The sequence below is a fragment of the Solanum verrucosum genome, unplaced genomic scaffold (genome assembly GCF_900185275.1).
Source record: "Solanum verrucosum unplaced genomic scaffold, falcon-dt-bn FXZP01000015.1, whole genome shotgun sequence".
NCBI classification, from domain to species: Eukaryota; Viridiplantae; Streptophyta; class Magnoliopsida; order Solanales; family Solanaceae; genus Solanum; species Solanum verrucosum.
This window is the reverse complement of record NW_026020070.1, coordinates 1,595,182-1,620,304: the sequence shown is the minus strand read 5'-3', so window position 1 is coordinate 1,620,304 and position 25,123 is coordinate 1,595,182. Positions and strand designations below refer to the sequence as shown.

At 37.0% G+C, this 25,123-nt stretch overlaps 1 pseudogene; it reads right to left on the bottom strand.

Moving 5' to 3' along the window:
* Positions 1 to 8,355: 8,355 nt before the first annotated feature.
* Positions 8,356 to 10,927, bottom strand: LOC125823867 (uncharacterized; annotated as a pseudogene).
* Positions 10,928 to 25,123: the final 14,196 nt, after the last annotated feature.

Sequence of the window (25,123 nt, the reverse complement as noted above, 5' to 3'; positions counted from 1 at the left end):
GACAGGATTTGCATCGTGCCATGACCTAAAATAAGGCGCTTCTTGGAAGGCAACCCAGGGTTTTACTGCTTTTAATTACTATGTTAGAATAATGATGTGTTGTGGTATAGGTTAAAATGTGAAAAGTGCTCGAAAAGTGCAGGGTGACAAGCAACAGATCCAATTGGCGAGTCGCCAAAGGGATCGGTGACTGTAACCTTGTCCGCCGTTTGACTCCAATTATCTCCAAAATTGAAGCCTTTAAAACTCGGCGAGCATGTGAACTTATTGGCACATCACCGATTCTGTTAGCGATCTTGAGGGCAACCGTCGTTTGAACTCCCAGGTTTACTGGAAAATTCTATAAAACTCGGCGAAACAAGTGAAAGCTTGGCGATACGCCAACTAATCCAGTGATTCAGACTGATATCACCGAGTACGCAAAAAATTGGATGAAACTTGAGTAGAGCTGAAACAAGGTGGCGGTGAAGCATTCGAGAAAGTGGGTTGAAAGTAGGCGTGTTTGGTTGTTTAGCGATGTTGTGGAGAGCTTGCTAAATTACTCAACGACTCAATTAACGTCCCGACCTCGCCCTTTTTTTTAATGCTAAAATTGTGAAAGATCTACACCCAAAAGTCGCAGAGGAACTATGCCGCCATGGCAGATGGATTAACCGCATAGCCAGGATCACTTCTTTACCTCTCTATTTGTCTTACTAATTTTTAGTTTTTAGTACTTTTATTCGCATTTGAGGACAACTTCTTTTATTTGTGGTGGGGTGAGGCCCACACCTTTTGTGTTGATAGTTGTGTTCTGTGTATATGTTTGGGTTGCTCTGAGTCAAAATTATATTTATTTGCTTTTTTTATAGATGTTTGAGCTTGAGACTCCTTTTATTTTTTATTTTTTCTAATTGCAAATGATTTTGACCCTTTCAAAAAAATTTGAATTTTTCGCACATTTTTGCCACCCCTTGTATGTTGAATGTGGCTGTTCTTTTGCAAAAAAATTTGAGTCTCGATTTCGATCAATACCAATGACTTGAATAGTGCTCTCAATTGAATGAACACGAATGCACGGCTATGACGAGGCCAAATGAAGTTGCATAAACAATGTGTGAACTCTTTGCATCTCATTGTGATTAGCCATTTATCGAATTGAATCTCTTGTAATGACCGTTGCACACTAGCGAAAGTGTGTAGTCTTGTTTGACTTAAGTGTCGATGCCTTGTGTGATTAGCTTGCTTTGAACCATGCATGAATAAACCTAGAATTTACCCCGTTAGTATGATTGATTTAGGAAGGTGTCCTCTTGAGATGATCTTAGGCAACTTTAAAGAGTGTGAGCCAAATTTATCACATACCTCTTTTGTGGCCTACCCGTGAGCCTGTGAAACTCTTTTGAACACCCTTTGAGCCTTACATTTCTTTGGAAGAACCTTGATGAACCCTAGATCTTACTTGACCCACTACCTATAATCCTCTTGATTTGTGGTTTAGCGAATAGCCCACTTAGGCCAAAAGCCTAAGTTGGGGGTGTGGTGAAAAGGAAAAGGAGAAGTCAAGAAGGGCAGGAAAAGTCTCCCTTAACCAATGGAGTTGCATAATAATGGCACCCCTACGAAAAAAAATAAAAAATTGTGGAATAAAGTACAAAAGTAATCGGGTTTCCAAGCAATCCATGGAGATTAATAAAAAGATGACTTAGAAGCACTAGAAAAATAATTGATAAAGGAAAAGAAGGGAATGCCTTGAGAATACCACATATCACGAGGAAAAAGTCACTGAGCCTAAATGACCATACCTTTGCACTCATCCCCATTACAAGCCTATGGAAGACCTTTTTGATCTTGATTAAGCCAAATCGAAAGTCGATTGGAAAATAAGGGCAACCCTATTGGTGAAAACATGCATTGTGTTCCTCTTTTTGAATGGGAGCGTTGCATTTGATTCCTGGTCTTGAATTGATTAACCTCAGTGTGTGAATATCAAATAATTCTTTATGTGAGGGCATTTAGATACTTTTTGTTGAGCTTGAACTTGCACAAGTAGCAAGTATTGTGAGCATAAGAATCTTTGGTAATGGTGTGTCACAACTTGAATCTTTGAGTACACAATTGATTCCTGCATAAGTAAATTGAGTCTTGTTGTGTGCATTCATGATTGAGTCTTGTGTAGCACTGTTTGAGACATCCTATTTGAACTGCTGAACTTAAGTTTTACTTGAGCACAAGCAAAAGTTTAAGTTGGGGGTGTTGATGAGTCCACAAATTGGACTCATTTAGGGCTATATTTTAATAGAAATTGTGTCCTCGAATGCTTATTTTATCTCAATATCTGATAAAAACCTTTAAGTTTTAGGTATTTCAAGTTTTAGTGGAAACATGGACACTTAGGCGCAAAAAGGAACAAAAAGAACGAAGAAGCTGAAACCTGAGCATCGCCAAGCACACTTGGCGATTCACCGAAGGGATGCAGTTCGCCCTTTGTTCCAGTACGCGAAGCCCGGAAGGAGAAGGATAAAAAAGGTGATGAAAGGAGCAGTCAATGTGTCGCCGAATAGTTTCGCGAATCAGTACTATGTCTCCCAACGACACAGAGCATGACTATGCTGAAGGCTAGTGCAAGACGGCGACGAACTACACCAAAGGGCGAATCGCGGAATTAATCGGCGATTCCAACTAACCTCGCCGAATGAACCGCCAGCACGAATTTCTGAAGTCTATAAATATTAAACTCTTTATTAATTTTTGGAGAGTGGAACATTTATTTAAATTTCCACAATATAATAGTACTTTTCACTTTAAGTGAGAGGGTTTTGGTGACTTGAAAGAGAAGAGGGTTTTCATCTTCAAGATTTGGAGTTGGGTCTCTTAGATTCTTCATTCTTGGCCTGTAACAAGACTTAAATCTTCATACCCATTTGAATGCAAACTCATTTAGGTATAAATTTCTATCTCTTGATGTGTGGCCAAAAACCCCAATTCTTGGGGTGTGATTTAGCGAATATGGGTTAAGATATTTATTGGGTCATTCTTGCCGATAGTTTATTTCTAGTTTAGTTGTGATTTCTTTTAGTGGTTGTGCATGAATCTAATGAATTTGTACTTGCAAATACAAGTTAATTTATGTGTTTTCGGCTTGCGAGAGAGAGGTCGTAAAACAGACCACTAAATTGATGGCCTAAGGAGTGGGTCGACATGAGGTTCAACCCGAGAGGGTGATACCTAGTTCCATATCTTAACACTCAGCTCGAGAGAGTGAGTAGGGTAAGGCGTAGGCTGGCCTTCATGCGGCAAGTGGGTGTCCGAGAGGAACCCATTTGAAATAGGGTAAGCTACTCGAGAGAGAACTTATTTCCACATAAAGCCTAGCCTAGTCACTATTACTCTATAACTTTTTTATCGAAAGCATGTACCCAATAATTTAGATTAACCCGTATTCAAGTCACATCCCAAGAATCCCCCTCTCATTGCTTAGATTCCATTGTTAATTTGCTGTTTTATTTATTTGTGACAGAAACCCAATTTGATATTTGACACTTTGTGTCACCCCCTTTTATTTACTATATTTTTACTCGTTAACGTCTTTAAGTATGACTAGTTAGAACTAAATTTTATTTTTCTATAAATTCTCAAAACCACTCTCTTGGGAGGACCCCAACCCTTGGTTCGGTTATTATACTAATGCACGATCGTAGACACTTGAATTGGAAGTTGTGTCATTGATTACGACCAACATCAAAATGTCGCCGCTGGCGGGGAGTGGTGTTATTTGAGAATTGTTAGATTAGTAGAATTTTTTATCTTCTTAGTTGTAGTTTCACCAACTTTACTTTTAGTTTTGTTTTTCGTTGAGTTGTCCATTTTGATGAGCATGGCTGAGCAGAGTAGTGGAAAATTGGTTGAAATGAGCCAAGGAGTCCAGAAGGACCTCACGCTGACCGCACTGGCATCTTAGCTAAACGACTTGGCCACCAAAATCTCAGAGGTGGAAATCCAATGCAATAGTGAAGGGAGGTACATAGTGCCTCATGAGCGGAGGAAGTCTAGAGATGGGGAAAAAAATCGTGTCGAGGACACACTTCAAATCATTCTCCAAAAGATTACCAAACAAGATCGGATGCTAGAAGAAATGAAGGAGAATACCAAAGTGTTAAATCAGATGATCGGATCTCACTCTAGATCAATCCAGCTAATCAGGTCACTCCTGGGTTTTGCAGTGCCTCAGCTCCACCCAAATGACATATTGGGGTCACCTAGTGACACTAGGGCTGCCCCCAAGAACGGAGAATCAGACAGGATTTGCATCGTTCCATGACGTAAAAAAAGGAGCTTCTTGGGAGGCAACCCAAGGTTTTACTGCTTTTAATTACTATGTTAGAATGATGGTTTGTCGGTTTTGTACATTAAAGTGAGAAAGGTGTTGAAAAGTACAAGTTGGCGAGCCAAGGATCCAGTTGGCGAATCGCCGAACCTATTGGATATTCCGATTTAATCTGCCGTTATGGCCCCAAAATAAGGGATGTCTTGTAAAATTCGGCGAGATAAGTATGCGTTCGGCGCATCACCGAGTTGATCGGCGATAAGATTAACGTCGCCGAATGGCCGAGAACTGAACGTTTATATAAAGGCCAAAGGTCAAATTTTTTAATCTCTCACTTTCCCTCGTTTTAAACTCCCCAAAATCGTACCAAAGGTACTTTTCCTTAGATTTTTACCTTAAATTAATATTTTAGTCGGTGATTAGTGCTTGGAGTTGAATTTCTTTGCTGCTTAGCATTTCAAAAAGAAAGCAAATTGATTAGCATTGAAGGTTAGTCTCTAAAACTCCGAACTTATTTGTGATAATTTTGCACTCTTTTGCAATTATAGTATCAGGATGATGTGTGCTAAGCCTCTCTGATAGAAATAGGGTGTTTTCATGCTATTGTTAATTCAAAAATTTTGCCTGAAATGCTTTAATAGTCGAATGATTTAGTGTTTGTGCTTTGATTTGAATGAAGTAGTAATGGGTGACTGCATTCTTAAGGGTACTTGCAGTTAAAAGGCCAAATTTGGCAAAACCGGAAAAAGTCTAAGTACTCTGGTGTAATGGGAAGTATGGGTCATGTGTGAATTTTGTATATGCATGCTTTGATTTTGCATTTGAAGCTCGTAAGGTCGGTTTCGAGAGTTGGGTTGAAAAATAGGCATGTTGTCTCATTCGGCGAGCTGGGTCGAGCTCGCCGAACGATTCAGTGGTTCGCCTATGGGTTATAGACCACCCTTAATTCATGTCCTTAGTATTATAAAATCTGTAACTTTTAGCGGACACATTCGTGATCGCCGAAAGTTGTTGGCGACTCGCCGATAGGACTTTAGATCGCCCTTTGCATACCCATTATACTCTCTTTCACTGTATCTTTTGGCGGATAACCTTGTCTTCGCCAAAAGTAGTCGGCACTCGCCGAATAGACTATTTCAGTGCCAATTTGCCTAAAGTTTAAGGAAATCCTTTCGGCGAGCTCAACCTAGCTCGCCAAAGAGGTTTGGCGACTCACCGACTGGATCAACCAGTCTTTCTGCAGAAATATTCTTTGTGCTTGTGTTGAGTTTTACCTAATCTCTTTATCTTTTGTAGATATGGTACGCACAAACTTAAACGAGCCACCTCAGAAAAAGGCAAAGGGAATTATGATAAATGAAGGAGGATCACGTCTTTCACAGAAAAGAAAGCAAGATCTCCCACCGGGAGATAAAGGCAAACGAAAGAAGCATATCGCTAGAAAAGGGTCAGCTATTGAGCCATATTTCTCGGAACCGGATAATGAACAACCCTTGATTCACCGATAGAATAGGCTAAGAGAGAAACATCAATCCATACCCATCAGAGTTCCATCAGTTATAAATCCTCCTACTAATGAATCAGTGCCAGCTCCGGCACCACCTCCAGTGGTCCCTACACTCCCCGTAGCTCCACCTCCACCCAAATTGCTGAATAGATTGAAAGGTGATGGTTTACGAACCATTCTAGAAGAAAAGTTACTATATGTGGAGGTTTGGAAGATAAGCATATTGAGGTGTATCATGAGTTCGAGTAGTTCACTAGACCACAGGAACCTTACATCCCTTCCTGGGTTCGGGAATTCTACTCAGCCTATGGGGAGTTGGTCCCGAAAAATAAGAAAAAGGCTAGTTAATTTCGACCGGTGAAGTCGGTTATTGTCAGAGGCAAGGAGGTGGAGTGTCACAGCGAGCATATTAATGTTGTATTGGGTCGACCGCTGCACTTGGTACTGCCTTACCAGGGTTTGCCTATTGTTATGACTTTAAGGGTTTGTTAGCTCCGATGATTTCTGACATCACCCTGAGGTGGATGGATGCAGGAGCTCCTATTGAGAAGAGGGATATGAATATCACCTCTCGATACTGGTTTGGCTTCATCAACAACACTATCATGCCATTCCAGAAAGAGTCTATCCTGCGTCATCCTAAGGCGACCTGCCTTGGTTCTATCATGGCCAGGAGGCGGATCAACCTGGGATTGTTGGTTTCACAGGAGATGGCTGTGAGAGCCAAACAGACGCTGACATCTCTGCCATTTCCTATTTTGATCATTGAGTTATGCCGGTGTGCCGGAGTACCCCGGGATCCTGCTAGCGTTATAGAGGTCACCCCGTCTTCCTCCAGTGATATTCGGTGTATAGAGGTTGAGTTCACATGAGAGGAGGTTGATAGGAGAATAGCAGCTCCAATAGATATCTCTCCAGAGGTCAATGTTGACTCATTACCAGCAAAGATACCTTCGCCTGCTCCGCCCTTGGAGCCCTCAGGTATACCTACTCCTCCTTCCTCTTCCTCACAAGCTCCAGGTGCTCACTTATTTTCCCAGCCTGCCAGGATCACTCAGGCCATGATCCTGAAGATGGGGCAATTGGCTTATTCAGCTGACGTGAGAGCTACCCGACTGGAGAGGTCTGTTCCAGGGATGATTGACAGGGCCATAATAGCAGCACTCACCCCCCCTTCAGAGTTCAATTGATGCATTGACAGTGAGAGTCGTTGCTTGCGAGAGCAGATAGGGGAAGGCCTCTGAGGTGACGACTTTAAAAGCTGAGATAGCGAGTTTGAGGAAAGACGTAGACTATCTTAAGTCTACTGACTTCACTTCACTAATAGAATTCACTAATAGAAAGGGCAAATGATGTGGATGCTCTTGAGACCACCGGAGATATGAAGGGGATAGCACAACAAATGCAGAGTCGGATGCAGAGACCAACGAGGAGCTGATAGCAGATGAGGAGGAGATGAGAGAGAACCAAAATGCGAGCATATTCAGAGATCTGCCAGATCTAGTAGAGACGGTTATGCAGCCGGCGATCCAGACATTGCCGACCAAGATGTCCACAACATCTCCTAATGGATATGGCACTGTTGTTCCATCTGAGATTACTCCAGGAACTGATGCCCCCGATAGATAGAGAGACTGCGTAGACAAGACCATTCTCTACCTTCCTCGCTGACTTACTTACATCTACTTTTGGGGTACTTTTATTTGCATTTGGTGACAAATATTTTTTATTTGGGGTGGGGTGAGGCCCACACCTTTTGTGCTGATAGTTGTGTTCTATGTATATGTTTGGGTTCCTCTGTGTCAAAATTATGTTTCTCTGCTTTTCTGTGGATGTTTGAGCTTGAGACTCCTTTTATTTTTTTATTTTTTTTACTTGCAGATGATTTTGACCCTTCCAAAAAATTTTGAATTTTTCGCACATGTTTGCCACCCCTTGTGAGTTGAATGTGGTTGTTCTTTTGCAAAAAAAATGAGTCTTGGTTTCGATCAATTTCGATGATTTGAATAGTGCTCTCAATTGAACGAACATGAATGCGCAGCTACGACAAGACCAAATGAAGTTGCATAAACAATATGTGAACTTTTTGCATCTCGTTATGATTAACCATTTATCGGATTAATTCTCTTGTAATGACCATTGCACACTAGTGAGTGTAGTCTTGTTAGACTTAAGTGTCGATGCCTTGTGTGATTAGCTTGCTTTGAACCATGCATGAATAAACCTACAATTTGCCCCGTTAGTCTGATTGATTTAGAAAGGTGTCCTCTTGAGATGATCTTAGACAACTTTAAAGAATGTGAGCCAAATTTAACATATCCCTTTTTGTGGCCTACCCGTGAGCGTGTGAAACTCTTTTGAACACCCTTTGAGCTTTACCTTTCTTTGGAAGAACCTTGATGAACCCTAGACCTTACTTGACCCACTACATATAATCCTCTTGATTTGTGGTTTAGCGAATAGCCAACTTAGGCCAAAAGCCTAAGTTGGGGGTGTGGTGGAAAGGAAAAGGAGAAGTCAAAAAGTATAGGAAAAGTCTCTTTTAACCCATGGTGTTGCATAATAATGGAACCCCTACAAAAAATCTTCTTTTCTTTAATCTGAAGCCATCAAATTCTTCTTCATGCCTCAGTATATGATTACCACCTTCTTGCTCTTTGACATATCTCATTTGCCAAGGTCCTCCTTGCCTCTCGCCATAATTACTTTTTTTGCCACTGTGGTGCTCAGGAAATCTACTAGTGTGTATCGTCCCATCAAAGTACCAAACATCATCAGCCCTCTCATGATGATCTGAAATATCAACTCTGGGCCTATTGGTTCTAGTAAATACCTAATTAGGTGGACTTCTTCTGCTATAAAGAGACCTCGGATTCCCGGACTCCTGTACACCATCCACATCCCTCATATCATTAAGACGGCAAGTAGTATAAGATGGAGGGTCATGCCTTTGAGGGGCTATTGTTTCTTTAGTAAAAGAAGTTCGTGAAGAAGACCTCATTCTATCTTCCCTGTACATAACCGGAGACCTTTGTTGAGATAAATCTTGATAACCATCCAATCCTTCTGTCAGTCTCCTTGGAGAAAGGGACCAAGTACGGGATCTAACAGGACATTTCAGCCACATTCGAGGGAACCGCTTCTCTGCATTGCAGTAAACTCTATATTACCCTGAGCGAAATGACGATCAGGTCCATTGTACATAGACTGCTGGTGACTATAAACAGGACTACTAATATCAGTTGGAAACTCTCTATTAAACTTCTCACTATGCCAAACACCAACATATGTAAAGCCATCTTCACCAATGCATCTTCTTGGGCTGATATTCCTGGGAGCTCTACGAAGCATTTGAGTGCCCATAATGGCAATATCTTCTCTTCTACTGGGGGACTGTCGACGTGCAGGTGGATGCCGTGATGAAGGCAAATCATCATTTAATGGCTTCCTTCTCATATTAGAACCAAAGGCAGCACCATCATAGTCATTACGTTCATTTGCAGACTCCCAAGTAGGAGCTATATGTTTATGTCTAAAGGGATAATCAGCTACACCTCTATAGCTTTCAAAATCACGCACAACATACCGGCCCTGGCCCCATCCCCAACCCTTATCTCTTCCATACCTGAAGTCCCCCCTTGACCCACCAAATGAACGGTCCTGAAACCTATCTCGAGAAAATTTGGAAGCATAACCATAGATTTCATCTCTGGAAAAAGCATAGTAGTAAAAAGTCAAGAGTTGAACAGAAGTATAAAAGAAAATTACAAATCAAACAGCAATAAAATAAATCACCTATTCCTTTGTAGATGGATTTTCTCCTCCTCCATATAAGAATACCTCTCTCTTCCACTTCTTGAACGCAGCGAGCTACCCGTTGCAGGTCTGAAGACAGCGAAATTATGAATAATTTTTTCAGCTTGTCATCACAGGCTTTCATAAAGTCATCATGAGACTCATGAGCATGAAGTGGCATACTGCAACCTTTTTCTTCGTTAGTGAAGCAAAGAGAATAATGAACATTTTTACTTGAAGATTCATTATTTTTTCCTAAATCCACCCCCTCAGCCATTGGGTCTTCTGCAATTGACTGCACCAATGGTTCTCGAATCTCACTGTCATCATATATGTCATCCTCTCTGGCACACCCCACATTATCAATGCCAACACATCCCGCAAAAGCATCAGAAGCATAACATTCTTCCTTTGTACTTATCTTTTCCCCATCATTTGTCGACCCCTCACCAATTGCAACGAAATGATCACCAGAAGCCTCCCATAAATCCATGGGAATATTCAGATCTCAATTAAATCGATTAGTGCGTGCAGTATCATCAGCATCATTGTTATTCAAAGGCGGAGAAAGCAATGAAGGATTTATTGTTCCACGCATCAGACAACTTGGAATAGTATTTGAATCAACCAAAGAAGAAACATAAAGTTTCTTTGGGCCTAATGACAGTTCAATGTGTCCTGATGAATCGGCAGGAAGTTCAAGTTTATTGTGGCTTTCCCCTTGTTTGGAAACAACTTCCTTCTTGACAGAAACTTTTGTCGTACCTACAGCCTCTTGGCCAGCTAATTTTTCAGCCAATGCTGGTTTCACTAAATCGTCAACATTTCTTGAAGGATGGATAAATGCATGAGGATAGATCAAAGAGTACCTCTTCTTATAAGGAAGAAGAGTGTTACTATACTGTCGGGCAACAACTCCACGCTGCAAATACATGATGAAATAGAGTAATATTAAAAAACAAAGCAAGTATTACACAGTTAAAATAATTTTCAACAACAAATAAGAGAGCAGATTGAAACCTCTTCATTCCCTGGCATGATTCCTGAATCAACATTTCTTGAAAGATGGATAGGTGCATGTGGATAGAGCACATAGTACCTCTTCTTATAAGGAAGAAGAGACAAAGAGTTACTAGACTGCCAAACAACAACTCCAGGCTGCAAATACATGATGAAATAGATTAATATTAAAGAACTAAGCAAGTATTACATAGTTAGACCAATTTTCAATAGCAAATAAAAAATCAGATTGAGACCTCTTCGTTCCTTGAAACTGGCATGATTCCAGAATCAGCTAAAGCTAAAACATTTCTTTCCATCTCGAGACGATATCAATCAAGAACATCCAAGTCGTAGAACACAACTCCACACAAGATCACTCCTCTAGTAGCACCCTGCAACCAGATATGGGAAAATATCAAATACAATATGAAAGAAGAGAAACAAAACACTCATACTCGTAAAAAAAACATAAAAGAAGTAAAACAAATATTGTATCTAACAATGCAGTACAATACAATGGCTAATGAGTAACAACCTCAAACTAATTTACTACTAACAACTAACAAGTATTAAACCTCAAAACACTTGATCTAAATTACTGGAAAATCAGATAAAATCATCAGAATTCTGCAAAATAGACAGAAAAATCCTAACATTACCAGTAAATTCAAATAAGCTCGGATTGAGGCATAGTTGATTGATTGATTGAACATATATAGATCCTATATCAAGTAACAACAAAACCAATATTTATCACTCATCAAATCATATATCAGGTAAAAATCCAAAAATTCAAAAACAAAAATCAAAACTTTACTTTAAACAAAACATCAAAAACACCCCAAATAAAAAGCAATAATTTAATGGCGCGCGTGCACACACACACATACACACACACACACATATATATATAGAGAGGAATCAAATGAGAAACTTTTTCTCTATTCTTGAACAACAAAAAGAGTATTAAATGAGCAAAAAATGAGTGAAAAAAAACATAGATAAAAAAGGGGAGAAAAGAGTTTAATTGCTGAATTTTGTTTGATATTTCCTTTTAGTATAATGTCAGATGAATTCAACTAGGTTCGGATTGACACATAGTTGATTTATTGAATGAACATATATAGATCCTATATCCGGTAACAACAAAACTAATATTTATCACTCTTTAGATCCTATATCAGGTAAAAATTCAAGAATAAAAAAATATAACTTTACCTGAAAAATACATCAAAAACACCCAAAAAATGGAACAATTAAATAGCGCACTCACCCAGAAATATATATAGACAGCAAAATGGGCAGAAGAGACTTTACTTGCTGAATTTTATTTGATGTTTCCTTTTAGTATAATGTCAGATAATTCTTCTTATCTTATATACACATCCTAGTTAGGGTGTGTAGAAAATCTTAAAGATATTCTTACCAAATTTATCATTGAACATAAATTAATTATCCAGATAAGTCTTTTCTAGAAAATATTAATTTTGTCTTCTTTATGATGCTTATATAAGAAATGAAATCTAAGGGCTAAGCGCAATTCATTTATTTTTTTGTCGATGAATCCTTTATATTTTGTGCAACTAACAATCAAAATGCAAGTTATGTAGCAAATATTTTAAGGAAATATGATCAAAGCTCTAGGAAAGTAATTAATCTAGATAAATCATCAATACATTTTAGTAAAAATGTGAGAGAGGAGGAGAAAGTTTAGATATTGTTGTTGCTTGGACAACGATAAATAAAAGACATGGCTATGTATTTGTGTTTACCGGCTTTTGTGGGACGTTTCAACAAAAAGATGCTAGAGTTTATAAAGGAGAGAGTCAAGACAAAAATAAAAGTATGGAAGCCTAAATTTTTCAAGTATTGCGGGAAAAGAGATTGTGCTGAAGTATGTACTAGCAGCGAACCCTACGTATGCTTTGTCTTGTTTCCAACTTTGTGATTGTTAGTAGAAGGAATTTACATCCCTACGTTTGCTTTGTCTTCTTTATATATATATATATATTGATGGTATCTATACACTTTGATAGTATCAAGCAGTAATTTAATGGTTTTTTCACTAAAATTCTGAAACACTACTTCTTCCTCCTTGATGCATATATATTCTCATGGTATCAAGGAGAGACTGACTAGTTACAATGAAGCACTACTTCTTCCTCTTTATTATCATCAAAGTATGTCATGCAGTAAACGTGAATTAATAGTCAAAAACAGGGGTATGAAAGTAAAAGCGTAGCCGCTCGTAAAGAATTTCTCTCTTTGGGTACAACTGTTCTTTTCGCAAAAAAAAAGGAAGAATTAAATAGCACACACTATTTTTTTGTTGTTATTGTTCTTTATTGTACACTTTACACTTCTTTTCTTATCGATTGCTATGTTTTTTCATTTTTTTCTCCTTCTTTCACTTGGCTTTAATGCACTTGAGCCTAAGGTCTTTCGGAAATAGCATGTCTACCTCCACTCCATAAGATAGTGATAAGTTGTGTACACTCTACCTTCTTCAGACCCCACCTAGTGAAATTTCACTGATTATGTTGTTCTTGTTGTTGTTAGTCATTCTAACAAAAGAAGAATATATAATGTTAATAAATACACATAAAGAAGAGAATGCTCCCAAATTTATGTTTAGTTGAGTTTACGAAAGCTAGAAAATGAGGCAATTTCTTGAATGATGTTATTTTTTAGGAACTAGTCAAACATTTTTATTCTGCAATGATTGTTTAATTAGTTCATGGTCCATTACACAATGTGCATGAAGCCAATAATGACAAATGCTTAATTTCATCTTATCTAAGATGCTCTCCTCAAATGTTCCCCTTCAGATATTAATGAGGTGAATGGTAAGGACATAGAAAAACTTATTATATATAAATGTGTATCATCACAAACATCCATTTATAGAAAATATGGAAGAGACTATTTTCTAAGTTATCATAAAGCACTAATTTTTTGAATAAAAAAGTGAATTCGCAAGTGATAATTAGTTTTTAGGGTTAGTCTGATAGTCCTTTTTAGCAATGATCATTTAGCTCATGGTACATTCCAACAATCTGTATGGAGCTAACAATTGGATAGGACACATTAACTTTGTCTTGTCTAAAATGTTCTTCCTCAAATACTTTAAGTAGACATAAAAAATTTATGGGATTTTACAAGAGGAGTTCAATTTCACTTAGGATTTTTGAAGGCTATTCTACCCTAAATCCTAGATCATGCCTACAGAAAGGGTTGATATATTTCATTGAAGAGGCATCTCGAATATTCACATAGAGATAAATATGTGAACGAACTATTGTTGACAACCAAATACTTCAAGAAGATCCACAAAATCTTTTTTACATAGATATTAAATAAATCCCAAGTGGTTCAAATCATTTTATATTCGAGGAATACGCTACTAATAGCCCTCGAACTACGGAGAAAATCCAGACAGAAGAATTAAGGGAGAAACAAATTTGTACCCACATTTCTTATTAGAAAAATTATGTTTCTTCGTATTTCATTTATGATTGCAATTTATTTTCTAGCACTTCAAAAAAATTTGCAAACAAATTGGCACACTTCGTGGGACCAAATTTGTCCATCTTCCCTTATCTCACAAATCAGCTCTGCAAATATGAAGCCACAAAATCGCATAGATGGAAGGTTCATTTTTTATGGTTACTTCAAGTCTTGTCATTGAGTTTCATCGAGTCCTCTTGTCATTGAGTTTCATCGAGTCTACACTCCAATAAGCCTTTAAGTAGGGGACATTTGTAGAGATCGAAATTTTGTACTCTAAAAGACAAGTCCAATTTTGTTAGAATTTTTGGAGGATACTAGATCTACTATAAACCCTAGTTCATTGTTATATAAAAGGTAATGTATCCCGTGAAAAGGTATCTTAAAATATCTCAAAAAAGCCAAATTCACTTCTTGTTACAAAACCTCACAAATTCGCTTTCATACTTAGAAAATTTATCCCTAAACAATGATTCTAAGTTAAAGTAATACAAACTAAGTTTTAGAAAACAAAATCTAACTCCATTTCTTTTTTCTTTTGTTGTCTTACTCTTTCAGCGCCACAAACTAAGATTTAGAAAGAAAACCTAACTCTAGTTCTTCTTTCTTCTATCATCTTTCTCTTTCACTACCGATTACATGTGCTTTTGCTGCAAAATATTCTTGATTTATGAAAATGCAAAAAGTTGTGATTCTTATGTTTCAATTGCCCTTTTATATATGCATATAAAACCTTAATTGTGTCCTACAAGGAAAGCAGTGTCCATCATGGGTAACTTCATTGCTTATAAGGATTCCTCAATCTTTTGGAAATGTCTTCTTCACTTTTCTTTACTGTGTTTCATTATTCCAATTTTTTATCCTGGTTCACTTTGTCATTATCAAAACTCATTTAGGAAGTTGTCATGTCATGATTTTTTCCCTTTTTGATGATTACAAATTATGATGAGGGTAGTGCAAATGGGGTTGAGTTCATGATTGTCTATTTATGTGAAAGTTCCTGTGAAAATGGGGATGAGGGGAATGGTTTGAGGTAAGAGTAAGAGGGTAAGGGAAGTGATTGAAATGGCAATAATGAGCGCCTGATGAGTGAATGATAGGGATAAAGGTTGGAATTCCAAGGCAGATATAGACATTTGGGGTATCTAGAGAGATGATTTGATTTTCCCGAGTATTTTTGTTTTAAAACAATGTGGAAAACAAGGGGTGAACCAATTTCTTTTGTTTCGGATGACATCCAGAATTCTCTATTATATTTAGTTAATACAATGAGGGAGAGTGCAAACCTGATATGTTATAGGAAATGGAGGGTAATATCATTAGACATAAGCTTTAAAGTTCCCTGCAACGGAAAGTGTATTCCTAGTACAGTTTAAGAGTGAGTTAGTGGATATATTAAGCACGTAACACCAATCCAATCCCACCTTCCGGATTTGTTGAGAGTGAATACATATATTGGTAAATGAGACACAGTGAGACCCATTTTTTCACAAACTGCTCTCGACCCAAGGCTTTGGTGCATATGTCTAGCACCTGGTCCTCAGTTTTGCAAAAAGTCATGAAAATATAACATTTTTCAATATTGTCTCTAAGGAAGTGATTAAGCTCGTCAATGTATTTGGTCCATTTGTGTTACACTGAATTTTTTTCCATGTTTACCGCACTAGTGTTATCACATTTGATAAGAATACAACTAAGTTAATTCATAAGTTCTAGGGTTGATTTTTGATCCAAAGAAGTTTGGCACAACATGAGGCAGCTGCAGTATTTAGCTTTAGTCGTAGGCAAAGCAACTGGGCTTTGTTTTCTTGTAGCCCACGACACAAGTAAGGTCCTAGAAAGTGAGTCACTCCTGATGTTCTTTTTTTGTCCACCAAATATCATGCGTAATCTGCATCTGCAAAGTCAACCAGTTCAAATGAGTACATGTTGGGTACCAGAAAACCTGGTTCCAAGTTCCTTTGAGGTATCACAAAATACTTTTGATAGCCTTTAAGTGGGATTCCTTTGGACATGAATGGAAGCGTGCCCAAAGTCCAACACTAAAAATGAAGTCGAGTCTACTAGTTGTAAGATATAGAAGAGATCCGATTATTCCTCTATCATTGACAGGGAACATGGTGCATCCTTATCGAGCTTGGTAGTAGTTGCAGTTAGGGTGTTATTCGTATTTAGCTTCATTCATGTCAAACTTCATTAGTAGCCTCATTGATGTACTTCTGTTTATGAATTGATGTCCCGGATGAGGACTGTTTGATCTGAAAACCTGAGAAAAAGTTAACCTCTCCATCATGCTAATTTTGAATTCACTACTCATGAGTTGGAAAACGCCAAACCAAGGTTTAGCATATGTACCTCCACAAATGATTTCATCGACATAAACCTGAACTATGAGCACATTGGAGCCCTTCTTTTGCATAAACAATATGTTGTCAATCTTGTCTCTCAAGTACTCGTGTGTGAGAAGAAAACATGATAGCATATCGTGCCATGCTTGTAGGGCCTACTTCAATCCGTACAAGACTTTTATTGAATAAATCCATTCAGGAAGGCACTCTTGACATCCATTTGATAGAGTTTGAATTCCATGTGAGCTACAAAGGCTATTAGCATTTGTAAGGCTTTCATTTGGGCTAATGGGGAAAATGTCTCATCGTAGTTTATCCCTTCTTCTTTATTGTATCCTTGAACCACTAAACTATCTTTGTACGTTCTTATTTTTAAGGAAGATAATCACTTGATTGAGAAAGATGTGTAGGTTGATTTGGATGAGATAGGTATGACACATCACTCAAGAGATGAAATTGGTAGATCCGACCATGAGGAACCTAATCCTCAAACTGTGCACACACAAGGCATGGAACAAGCTTTTACCTCCTCCGCTTTGAACTCTCATTTGTTCTCATAAATCCATGTGGAATAGTTTAAAGGGTTTTGATGTGATTATCATCCCTTTATGTTTGAAAGTTGATCTCACATGTTTGCCTCATGCGCATGCTCCACATACATGATCTTCATTAAACCTTCGAGTTGGCAACCCTGTCACATCAGTTCCTTGGATATCAGTTTGTTAATGAGTGAGATGCTTGCATGTCCCAATCTTTTGTCCCATAGTAGTGAGTTATCGGTGATTGCACCTAACCTTTAGAGTAATTGTTCTTTGGGACCCAAAAATGTCAACTTTGTATATGTTTTTGTATCTCTTACCCAGGAGGACCAGTTTTCTAGAGCTAGCACTAATCACTCGACACACGGTTGAGGTGAATAGTACATTGTTCCCTTGTCACACATTTGGGACACATTCAAGAGATTGTGTTGCAGTCCTTCAACTTAGTATACATTATCTATTGCTTGAGAGGGTGTAGCTCCCATTTTACCAATTCCTAGAATTTCTTCATTCTTTCTGTTTCAAAAGGCATCATTTTCGCCTTGGAAATTGTTTACTGAGAGGAGGTTCTCCTAGTTTCCAGTGATGTATATAAAGCATGTGATGGCTACATACCACTGCTTTTATTTCCCTCTCACTAGTTCTTGCTCAATAATTTAGAGGTTAGATTTGGGTTCCCAGATCCACTTGGGTCCCTGTATATGAGTGAAAGGATGAATCAACTTTCTTCTGGCCTATTTGGGTAAGAGTTTATGGTTGGGAACCACTTTTAGAGTTCCTTTACCATTCTTCCTTTTTTCAGAAGGATGAGATTGTTTTTAATGGACATATTTTCTTTTTGCACATGTGGTTCTAAAAACTAGGTTGATTAGAGTGAGTGCAAAACATATCACTGTGGTTTTCCTTAGATTTTACAGAATTCTTATTGAATCCTATTCCATGTGTAGTTGAGGATTGACTATTTTGGAGATTATTGAGAATTATAGAGAATTTTTTCCATTTTGTAGTCTGCTCTAATTCTATCTTAGTCATTTAAAGTTTCTTAAGAAGGGGCTTCATTCCTTTTAGACATGGAATTTAGAGTGTTTCCTTATTTTTAACAATTTCCTCCCGAGCCATGTGAACATTGTTTTAAACATTTTTCTCTTTTCTGGAGGTATTTAAGCCATTAATTTTGTCTTCAAGATTTGATTTTGATTTTCAAGACCCCTATTTTCTTCTTTTAAAAATGCCTACTCTTCTAGCACTTGTTCCTTTCAGCACAAGTTGAGTGATATGCATCCATAAGTACAGAATAAGGATTCTAATTTTATCTTTTAGATAAATATGAAGATTTCCCTACATTTTAAGAAAACTTACCTTAGATTGCTTGTCGTCATCTTCTTCCTCTGAATATATCTCTGCCATTAATGCCATGATTGTTTCCTGTGACTGAAATGTATTCCCTTTATCAATCAGATTCCGTGACTTCCATCAATGCGAGAAAGTCATATTTGTATGTCTCTTCTATTATGATTAGAGATTGGTTTTCAAATCCTCCCTCCTCAGATTCTTCTCTAAATAAATATCTCATAGCAGCAAATGTCTTCTTTACAAAAATATCTACCTCTTGATTAGTCATTCTACGATTTGTAGGAATGTACTGATCATTCCCGGCCTCCTTTAGTTTTTCTGGATTATTTTTCTTGCACTCCAAGGACCAAAAAGGACGAAACTTGATGAAGTGATATGGAATTCCACACTTGTGACATAGGTGATCTTGTAAGTCTTTATCAATCATCTTCTTAAAGTTTTTCCGTTGATTCATCTGAACTGTCTCCAGCATTCTTGAGAAGCTCTTAGACATTAGGGCAATGTTCTCATCCTCGTAGTTATCTTGTGTTGTTGCCTTGAGAACTAGATTCTTCTCTTTTCTCTTGCCGCCTGTTTCCTTTTCTTGATTCTTCTTCTTTAGTTCATAGGTCATGATATTTCCAGTGAACTCATCCATCATCAAGGTATCCAGATTACGTACTTTCGTAATGGCTTCGACTCTGCTTTCCCAAGATTCAGGAAGAACACTCAAAAGTTTTCTGACTACTTTTCCAGTAGGGATCACTTCTCCTAGTGAGTAGATTTCATTTATGATTATCGTGAACCTGGTTTGCATATCCTAAAATGTTTCACCTTTCAATATTCTGAACCGCTCGTACTGTCTGTTTAAGTTATCAATTTTGGATTATTTTTTTACCTAACTTGTTCCCTCATGAGCTATTTGCAGAGTTTCCCTTATAACTTTTGCATCTAGGTATGATGAAATTCAATTGTACTCCTATCAAAATCTTCTTTGCTTTCACATTTTCTGATTTGCCAATTTACCGTCAACATCACACTCCCTTAACCTTTGGTACTTGAGTTGTTCCATTTTTCATAGGAATGGTGGGACCATCTAGAATAACTCCCCATAGATATGAATTGTATGCTATCAAATGGTACATCATTCTATTTTTCACCCATCCATAGTATTTTTCGTTGAATAGTGTGAGTCGTGTTTGTGATGCTCCTTCATATGCAATAGGTGGTGCAACTATTGATCCTTTTCAAGTTGTGAACCTTTTAGATGAAAAGACCTGCTCTAATACCAATTGGAGAAACCAGACCACCTACACAAGAACCAGGTTCTTGTTGGATTAATTGAAATAAATAGTAATAAACTAAATAGATATTTATCATGAAAACCTCTTTGATCAAGGGAAGAAAAAACATGGCCTATAACTCATAGGATTTCACCAATCAACTACAGATTACAACTCTATAATGAAAGGGACTAACTCTAGTACCTCACCTCAACAATTCACTCAAACTGTTTAATGATTAACTATAATCCTATATTCTACTCTTGAATAGCCAAACCAACTTCTTGTTACAAAACTACATTTGCTTTCACAACTAGAACAATTATCTCTAAACAATGATTCTGAGTTGAAATAACACAAACTAAGCTTTAGAAAGAAAATCTAACTTTAGTTCTTTTTTCTTCTACTGTCTTTCACTTTCAGCGCCGCAAACTAAGCTTTAGAAAGAAAACCTAACTCTAGTTCTTCTTTCTTCTTTCATCTTGCTCTTTAAGTATCGCACATGCTCTTGCTACAAAATATTCTTGGTTTGTGAATATGCAAAAAGTTGTGATCCTCATGTTTCAATTGTCCTTTTAATAGGAGTGTATGAAACCCTAGTTGAGTACTACAAGGAAAGTAGTTTCCTTCGTGGGTAACTTCTTGACTTGTAAGGATTCCCCTGCCGTTTAGAAGTGTCATCTATTTAAGTCCTACAAGGAAAGCAGTTTTCTTTGTGGGTAATTTCTTTCCGTATAAGGATTTCTCTTCCTTTTAGAAGTGTCTTCTATTCTTGCTTCGCTTTTCTTTACTTTGTTTATTTATTCCAGTTTGTGAACCTGGTTCACTTTATCATTATCAAAATATGTTCAAAAATTTGTCATGTCATCACTTCCCCCATTGTAAATAATCTTAATCCTTATTGATAATTTATATCCGGCAATAATATATATAATTTACAACTTCTAGTGCAAATTTATTTTTGTACAACACTAGTTTTCAGCTTGTGACTTTGCAGTATAATATTTATAAGTTGAGCTTCCAGAGTGAAAACTACTAGTTGCTCTATCCCATAAAATACTAACTCTATGGTCTACAATTTGTTAATATTTAAGTTCAAAATTCCTTCCAGATTGATCATAATTAATATTTGAAGTTCACATTGAAATCAAATATGTCTATTTTTCAACTTTGCGCAACTGTGATAGAAAATTCATATCTCAAAGTAAGAGTGTCAAAATCACGAGTTTCTTATTTCATTAGAAAAAAATTCAAGAATTACAACTTATGTAAAAAAAAAGCATGGCAAAAGGCTTTATGGATTGGTACAAATATTGCTTTAGAGTCAGCCTACAATTCTTCCTTGCTCGTCTCTTCAACTTTGCATGTCAATGGTATAAAATTCATAATCATAGTAGGAGTACCAAAATCACAAAGTTCTTATTCCAAAGGAAATTAAAGAACAGCTCACAGTTTTGCCTTCCTAGGCTCTTGAGCTTTGTGCGTCTGTGGCAGAAAATTCATAACTTAGAGTAGAAGTGCCAAACTCATGAGACACTTGTTCAATAGAAAAAAAAGGACTCCAAGAAATAGAATATATATAAAAATCACATCCATAAGAATTTAGGATTGATACAAATATTGCTTCGAAGTTGGATCACAACTATGTCGTGTTTGGCTCTTTGTAACACACAGTTGTGGTGTCCAAATTGTGAATTTGTTGATTCCTTTATTTTTTGTAACTAGACTCGGAGGTATACAAGATATTGATAACTGACAATAAACTTTACTCTAGATTTTCTTGAATTAATTTCTTAAGTTGATTGCACATCTTGCCAATTTTGTACTCCCCCTCCCCCCCTCCCGATTGTATGTGTCTTGAATTTGGTGTGTCCAAATTATGAGTCATTTGATCCTTCTCAGTTGAGGCTTTTGAAAGCAACAACTTGGTGTTGCACTTTCTACCTTCATTGTGGCTTTGGTTGATACAATTTGTTGCTTTAATTTTCATTGCGACATTGGCGAGATACCACTTGGAGAATCCACCTTGTTTGCGGTATTGGCGAAGACGACTTGGAGCATCCTTGTTAAATCATCGTGGGGTCTTTGGAAACTAGGAATATCTCATATTTTTTTGATTTTTTTTATCAGAGATACAAAGTACTCTATTTTCTTGCTTTGGTTATAACTTATATAGAACACGAAGCATCTCCTTATTTTCTATTTTGGTGTGGAATAACTCTTTCTTCCAACTTGGAAAATAATTTCATTGAGAATCCTTTTCGCGGCTTGACAGAAGGATACATGGTGTGTACTTTTTTTTCCAGAGAAGTACATACTGTGTATCCTTTGAACTCTGGCATAGATGTACAAGGAGCATCCTTCAATCTTCGTAGATTTTCAACTCGGCACAACTTCACTAAAATATTTATCTCTCGATGCAAGAGCAATGATATTGGAATCCACTTCATTTTGTAGAACCTAGTCTTCAAAGTGTGTGGCATATATAAAAAAAAACTCAGATCCAAATAACTTAAGGATCGGCTATAATAAAAAAAAATATGTTGATCAAGATTACTGTCGTATTGACTTTCCATCTTTGGGCGCTATTTCCATGAAATTAATATCCCGAGCTAGAAGTGTTTCAAATTCTCGAACACTGAAATTTACAATTTCTTATATCCTCAGCGATTTGTATCATATAAAAAATTCGTAGATGAATTCCTCGTTGGTTAATCAAAATAAATTTCTAACCTAATTTCTAAATCATAGGGGTTGGCTTTGCAACTTTGTGTGCTCTCATAAAAAAATTATATCTCAAGCTAGGAGCTTTAAAATTGAGAGATTATTAATCCAAAGGAAAGTTCTACAACGTATAGCTAAATTATTATAGGGTGAACCAGAATAAATTTCTGAAGTTACTTTTCAAATGGAGGCAGTCCATTTGGCGATGGGGGAGACCCTTTGGCAAAGTGCCCACCTGAACGGCGAGCCCCGACTTGGCTCGCCCAAATATCCAACAGCTTGGCCAAGGGGGGGCTATCCACTAGGCGATGGTGGCTCCACTTGTCCAACTGCCAAGTCACTTAGGCGATAGAACTTCACTTAGCCAATTGGATCAAGGAGAAATGTTTTCCCTCAAATTTTCTAGAAACTATAGGATCTTTACGCTACCATGGCTTATTACCCCCACACACTTAGCCCTAGTTTAGCCTACTAAATTTCCGGGGTGTTACAATCAGATCCGAAGGAAGTAGATGTCCTTTGACATTTACTACGCCTCTGAATCTCTTTATTAAGTACATTCTCCTTTGGTTCTTTCCAAGGTCTTTTAGACCCTTCACTAAACTACTCAAGTCTAATTTTGCAGTCCACAGTCTTAGGTCCTATTTTGATCCTTTTTGGGATAGGAACTTGGACTTTGGCTAGACACTCCCACACTTTAAAATATTTCAAGTTAGATTTCCTTCCTTTCCATTTCTCAAATGGAATAGATTGTGTCCTGAACAAATAAAACCTTTTATTGCTTTCTTTCTGAATAGATAAAACTTTTTGTTGTTCCCTTTTGCTGTAAGAATAGCTTCTTCAAACAAGTTTTGTGGTAATACAAAACTTATAAGTAATGCAACCATCATTTTCTTCAAAGATTGTTTTTTTTTCGTTCTGCAACTCCATTAGATTGAGGTGAATATGACAGTAGTTTGATGGATAATCCCACTTTCCGAACATATTTCTGCAAAATGAGATTTATACTCTCTATCCCTATCACTTTTTATCTTTTTCCCAACTGCTTTTCAACTTCAAAATTCTATTGCCGAGACGTTTCTATTACTTCATCCTTACCATTCAGCAAATAGACATAACCGTTTCTAATGCAATTGTCAATAAAAGTTATGAGATACTTTTTCCCACCAAGAGATGGCATAATGTCAGTGGAATAAAAAAGAGGAACATATGGTTAGATTTGTATTGAAGCACTTGGAACATCTCTTCATCACTGCTGGACATAGAGGGATCAATCATCCCAATTTCCTCATACCAGCTACACCTGCAAGAACAGAGTATCAAAACTTAGGTTAAAGAAAGGGATATCGAGAGGAAGATAAAAAGTAAGTTCCACCGAAGAGCTTAGCTGAAACAAGGAAGAAAATGATGGAAGAAATTTTGAATATTTATTCAAAAATGAAAAGCAAGAATGAGTAAAGTTATTGATTATGTAGAACACAACAAGTGCTAGAAGTGAGGTAAACAAGGAAGCCATTACCTCAGGAAGAGCTACAAAGAGGAACATAAGTTGCTAATTAGGAATCCCTAGAGATAAGGAAACATGCTTTAATCTATTTGTGTTATGTGGATTGTGGACGGGCAAATCTGGGTCGTTGCTCCTGTACTGTTTGATTTTGAATAAAGCCCAAAATTTGATAAAAAAGAACCACCACAAGATTGTGTTGACATCATATCACAAATGTCTGTGTAAATCAACTCAAGGGGTTAAAATTTCTTTCAACAAATTTATAAGAATGCTTAGCATACTTAGATTCAACACAAACTTGACATTTTTATTTATTGCACTCAAAATTAGACAGAACTTCTAAGATGATTAGTTTTCCTTTCAAGGTTTTGTAATTGACATGTCCCAAGTGTTCGTGTCACAAACAGTTTGACTCAAGCAAGTAAGAACAAATAAAATTGTTGAGTTTGAAAAGATTCAAACTTACTATATACAATGAGGCATGTCAATGAGGTGAGCAACGAGGATAGAGTCGAACTTACTATATAAAAATATTATTTATCATTCTAATAAAGAATTTATAATGTTAACAATTATGCATAGGTAAAGAATCTAGAAGAAAAGATTGCTCTTAAATTTATCATCAAGTTAATTTAAGAAAGATAATTATAAAAAGGGGGCGATTTCTAGAGTGGTAGATACTTTTTTAAATTAGTTTGAAAATCCAAGAATAATAATAAAAAAAACTTTACCTAAAAAAACAACAAAAACACCCCGGAAAAAGTAAAAATTAAATAGCACATAGATATAACACCCCATAACAAGTAACAACTAAATAGCATATATATATATATATATATATAGGAGCCAAATGAGCAAAAACATAATGAAAAAAACATAGACAAAAACAATACACTAAGCCAGTATGCACATTAGCAACTCAAACTAAGGAAGTTATTTTCAAGCCAGCACAATAAAGCATCTTAAAACTAGTTCTTTTCTCCTTCTAGAAAGACAAATTAGGAAGCGTGATCGTTGGAAAACTTATTGCCAATGGGATTGAAGTAAAAACATGTATAAATGCATATTTCCCCATAAATTCAAGGTTTGATTAGCTATTAAGCGAAAAAGTGCTTTTAATAAGGAGATAATTTGTGTCTAAGTCGCGTTCTTTCTCTTCAACAATTATCATTCATCTAGATGTGTTCAGAGAGCTATCTACTTCTATTATACAAGAAAATGTTGCTTTAACCCATGGCAATTGCTAATATTACAGGTTCAGTGAACTATCAAC